This window comes from Centropristis striata, chromosome 18 (assembly GCF_030273125.1).
Source record: "Centropristis striata isolate RG_2023a ecotype Rhode Island chromosome 18, C.striata_1.0, whole genome shotgun sequence".
In the NCBI taxonomy this organism is placed as follows: Eukaryota; Metazoa; Chordata; class Actinopteri; order Perciformes; family Serranidae; genus Centropristis; species Centropristis striata.
This window is the reverse complement of record NC_081534.1, coordinates 783339-789055: the sequence shown is the minus strand read 5'-3', so window position 1 is coordinate 789055 and position 5717 is coordinate 783339. Positions and strand designations below refer to the sequence as shown.

General features: G+C 37.9%; 2 protein-coding genes across 2 annotated transcripts in view; both read left to right on the top strand.

Moving 5' to 3' along the window:
- cnih3 (cornichon family AMPA receptor auxiliary protein 3) overlaps positions 1-5717 on the top strand; it is a 386093-nt gene that overhangs the window by 260741 nt on the left and 119635 nt on the right. The window lies entirely within an intron of this gene.
- Positions 1-5717, top strand: part of fynb (FYN proto-oncogene, Src family tyrosine kinase b) — an 80381-nt gene that overhangs the window by 322 nt on the left and 74342 nt on the right. The gene's annotated exons all lie outside the window — the stretch shown is intronic.

Below are 5717 nucleotides of genomic sequence, written 5' to 3'. Positions count from 1 at the left end.
CACGAGGCTTTCTGAGCATTTTGACGCATTGCTTTAAAATCCTCTGCTCTGGTTGTTTACCCTGCACCCCCACCCCCCTTCATCATCATCATCATCATCATCATCTCTATTGTTGATGCTTAGTGGAGTCAGATGAAGGACACAACCTCACATGATTGACTGGCTCTCATCTGGGATGCATTTAGGCTCCTGTGCATGCAGTAGGGAAACACAGTGCTCAGGAACTTTCAGCAGCAGCAGGCTGCATTCCTGCACATCAGCTGGTGCATCATCTGTCTCCAACAATTGTTGTCTCTTTCTAATGTTTGGATGTGATGACAAAGTGTTTTTAACTCTCCACACTTTGTTTTCTTCTCAACAAGTCACATATATTGATCTGCATGTGCTGAGAATAGGGCTGGGCGATATTAGTCCGGCGGCTTAGGACCAGATTTAAGAAGAAAGGGGACACGTCGGACAAAAGCACCACATTTTTTCCACATGCTCTCCATCACTATAGGTTTCAATTTTTGGTAGGAGCCACTTCATCAAGATTGCAGATCGGAGATGGCAGCCATATAAAATCTATGAGAACCAGTATATCTTCTAAGCCACTTAGAAGGTCAATCTTAGTGTCAAAATATACATTTTCTGGGTCAAAGAATAATTTAAAGCTACTGAGAATATCACTAGATGATCAAATAGATATGTTCATTTTGGCCATGTATTTACATAATTATTAGATTCCAAACATTTTCAGCTCAGGATTCTCTGCTGCAGCACTTGAAGCGAGTTGCCTACCAGTCTGGGTGAAAATGAACATTTCTATTTGATCAAATAATCATCTAATGATATTCTCAACAGCTTTAAATGATTCCTGGACCCAGAAAATGTAGATTTTGACACCAAGATTGACCTTCTGTGTGGCTTGGAAGATGTATTGGTTCTCATAGACTTTATATGGGTGCCATCTCGGATCGGCCATCTTGATGAAGTGGCTCCTACCAAAAATTGAAACCTATGATGATAGAGAGCACGTGGAAAAAATGTGATGCTTTTGTCCAGCGTGTCCCCTTTATTTAGCTAAGCCGCCTGACTATATGGACCAAAAGTCATTGTAACGTCATAATTGCGTACTTTGCTTTAATTAGGATTATGGAGACGAGGAGAGCACACTAGTTTATGACCGTGCTCATAATTGTTATTTTTTGGATTGCTGCAGTTTATTATTTGTAATGCTCAAACGAAAGGTTTTCAATAAACCATAAAAAAGAAACGGTGGGATTTTTTCGGCTTAAAACACGCGTCAGCTACATCCTCAAAACTAGACGGAGCCACACTAACAGTCATATCCCGATATATTTAGGCTGAATTTATACGATATATATTTTTATTGCAAAGTGAGAAAAAATGTTCAATCAAAGCCAATTATAACATGTCACAAGTAGTTTTACTAAAACAGTTTTTTTTTAAAGTCAAAGCTCCATAAAGTGACATTTAAATAAAAATATCTTAAATAAAAATAGCGTATGAAATAAAATAGGCCAATCATCTTCTGAAATAAATATATGTATATGAGGGGAAAAAAAACATTACAAAAGAACTAAATATAACAAACCCTAGTAAGGGCAGCAGCAGTTATATATAAAGAAAGTAAAACAATTGAACTATATCGATATATCTTTCATATGGATATATTGCCCAGCCCTACTCCCCACTTTGTATTCTTCTCAACAAGTCACATATATTGAACTGTGCTGAGAATATGAATATGTTGCTTCCTTCTCACATGTGGGAGTTTCTCCTCCTTTCCTTTGATAATTGGGGTTAATTGCTCTCGTCACCTCTTGCTCCGTTTAAAACAATGACAGAACAATCTCTGCATCCATTAAAAGCCTGCAGCTCTGAACCGCCTCACCTGTTCTATGCATTGTTTCCTGCACATTTAGGCCCCGTTTACACCAGGACGCTCGCGGGTAAAAACAACAAAATATTTTATGTGAAGTGCCTTTCGTTTAGACGGTGACGGCGTTTTTGGGGCTTAAAGACGCAAAAATCTGAAACCACCCTCCAAAGTGTAAAAGTGTAATCCTCTCCTCCGTAGCGTGTCGTCTACACTGACAAGACACAAAACTCTGATCTGATCTGCTCACGTCACGTATGTGTTTACGTCACATACATGCTCCAGGACAGGAAATAAAGAAACGTGGGATTATTTCCATGGTGGGACCTTCAAGCTGCTCTGGCAGCTCTAATAAACTTACAGGAGTCTTTCCACCAAATGTCCAGGATATGTACAGATAGTATTAGTGAACAGAGAAGGATCTGGAATTACCTCCATCACATTCTGGATGCAGCGATTGGTGGGAGGAGCCAGACGGCTGTGAACGAGACCTGGGAGATCTAGTGATGGTGGAGAACTTTGTGGAAGGAGTAGCTGATGAAAATGTGTGGCGTGAAAACTTCTGCATGCCCAAAGATGCTCTTATGGCTTTAAGTGATGCCGCCTGGCTGCATACAATCACATTCACACACTTTAGATCACCGTATCAGCAGATTTCCTCCTGAAAACGCTCGTCTAAACGCGGAATAAAAAGTGAAGACGAGACGCCACTTTAGTCTTCTGTTCAGACCGTCCTCGTGTAAACGGAGCCTTAGTTTGATTAATTATATGGTCATCCACTGCCATTATAGGAGCTCAACTGTTTCAAGTGTTTCTTAATGACAACATGCCACAGACAGCAAGATGTGCAACTTATAAATTATTAATTTCCGGTGTTTCTCAAGGGAAAGTTGCAGACACTGGAGGTGATTCAGTGAAATGTGGAGTTGTAATGTCCCCTGCTTTTTTTTCCTCTTTTTTTTTTTGCTGTAGAAGAACTGTTCTTCCTATTTTCTGAATGCTTCCTCTGGTTCTAAGCCGTGCCAGCAGCTGGCAGACTGCTTGCTTCCTCCACCAAGTGCACGATTTCTGCACTAAGAAGACAAAACTGCTTGTTTTACAGTCATGTGATGCTCTGGCCTGCTGAGTCCAGGTGCTACAGGTGCTACAGGTGCTCCAGGTGCTACAGGTGCTACAGGTGCTACAGGTGCTACAGGTGCTACAGGTGCAGCGTATGGAAGCACAGGATGTTGTGAGGCTTTAACCCTTTATTGGACCAAGAACTATATTTGGTAACTTCAGTGGATATCTAACTGGTCCCCACACTGAAAAAAGAAAATAGTTGAACCAACTTAATTGAATTGTTTCATTTGGTAACACCTAAATGAATGAAGTTCTTTCAAATTAATTTAAAATCAATTGTGTTAATCTAACTTATTAAATTAATTTGAAAGAACTTAATTCATTTAGGTGTTACCAAATGAAACAATTCAATTAAGTTGGTTCTTTTTTCAGTGTATGTCTCTCTGTTTGGTGGTAGAACCACATGGATTTCTTCCAGATAATCAGCAAAGATCAGGCTACCAATCAGTATGATAATAATATAATATTAACTTTATTGACCCTGACCTCCAATGTAAAAATGAAAAATTTAGAAAAAAAATCTGCAAGAAACAGTCTTGTTAGGAGAACTTGACTATGATGGTTTATTAGGGCCAAGTATGAATAAAAATAAAAATACAAACCTGGAGGAAGGGGTAATATTTCGAGAAAAAAGTTGCAAATTTACTAGATTAAAGTGGCAAATCTACAAGAAAAAAAGTTGCAGATTTAAGAGATTTAAAGTGGCAAATCTACGCGAAAAAAGTCGCAGTTTTACGAGAAAAAAGTGGGGAAAAAAAGAACTTTTTTCTTGCAGATTCACCACTTTAAATCTTATAAATCTGCACATTTTTGATTGTAGATCTGCCACTTTAATCTTGTAATCTTTTTTTTTTCAAAATATTACTCCTTCTCCAGGTCCGTATGGTTTTTTTACACAGTAATACTGGCAGAATGAAATATCCTCCAATATTCTCTAGGTTTGAAATTTGGAATTTGCAAGTAAAAATCACTTTTTGTATGTATACAGATGCTGTGAATGCAGATCAGTTTCTCAAGTCTTAAAATCTGGATTTAAATCCTGATCATTTGTCTGTTGGAAGTCATCATTAATCCTAAGGAATTGGAAAATTGCATATATGAAATAAAACATGTTTATATCCATGTCTGTATTAAATCTGCAGTTTTTACAGTGAAGTTCTGTATTGGAGATATCTCTGTCGCATTTTTGCAAAAAAGAAAAAGCTCTTGTCAGGATGAATTATGGGTTCAGGGCTGCTCCTTTTTATTCTCGGTGCTCTACAATAGAATGAGGCTCGCTGGCTGTCACTAGTGGAAATCCCCTGAGTTTAGTACACAGACCCAGTTAGACAGACAGCTTTAAACTGCTTCACGTGGTGAAACTCTGACAAAGCACATAGACTTCATGTTGGCAGCAGACACCTGATCAGGGCCTGTAAAACCTGATCATGTAATTCATTCCCGATAATGTAATAAAAATCTGCGCTTGAGTCCATTGAAAATGTAATAAAACCTGATAATGTAATAACTTCCTGATAATGTAATAAAGTGCATTTCCCAATAATGTAATACACTTTTTTTTTTTACCAATAATGTAATAAAGTATAACATTAATGACAGGTTATTACATTATTAGGTTAGCCTTCATTTCGCAAGTTCTAATAATGTAATATTTCCCGATAATGTAATAAACCCTGATAATGTAATAAAAATCTGCACTTGAGTCCATTGAAAATGTAATAAAACCTGATAATGTAATAACTTTATTGAAGGCTTGGGGGACATTATATATCTGATTTTATATAAATCAAAGCTCCATAAAGTGACATTTAAATAAAAATATCTTAAATAAAAATAGCCTATGGAATAAAATATGCCAATCTTCTGAAATAAATATATTTATATGAGAAAAGAAAAAGGAACATAACAAAATAACTAAATATGACAAACCCTAGTAAGGGCAGCATTTATATATAAAGAAAGAACTTTTAAAAAACAAACTATATCGATAAATGCAATATGGTGTAACTGTCCCATCAGTTAAAGTTATGAAACAAAGCTCCGTCCTCTGTGGGAGGGGCCAGTCCAGCACTTGATGACATCACAAAGAGCTGATGGCCCGGGGACACTCACAGTCAGCTGCTCCTCGCCGCTCAGCGTCACGCCACAAACCTCCGAGGTCACAAAGACTCACAACACTGTCGTCTTTGTGTCACGCTGCAGAGTTTAGAGATGAGACGTGACGTCCTCACGGCTCAAACCAACTTATTGTTACTGAGTAAATGTTGAGTTAGGGATGGATGCAGGCTGGAGAGAGGCAGTGGTGGTTCTAACCAGGGGCCTCCAGGGGCCACTGCCCCTGTGAAGAAGCCTTTGGCCCCTGGAGGCCCCTGTGTAGAACAACCCCCTCATTATGACATTTTATCTCATAATCATGACTTTGTATCTCATAATTATGACTTTTTATCTCATAATTTTGACTTTTTATGTCATAATGATGACTTTTTATCTCATTATTTTCGACTTACTTTGAGGACATTTTTGTTCTCAATTTTTTTAATCTTTTTTGTTTTCTTTTTACCTGGCGGAAATGGGCTTCCATACATTTTTTTTTTTAGTTCAGCATGTTTAATTATTGTGTAAAACTGGTTGGAAGAGCTGCTGATTTTGTACACAAGTCTGGGTTTCACTGTAACACTGTAGCTATTCCAGGAGTACTTTTTAGGATTTAAAA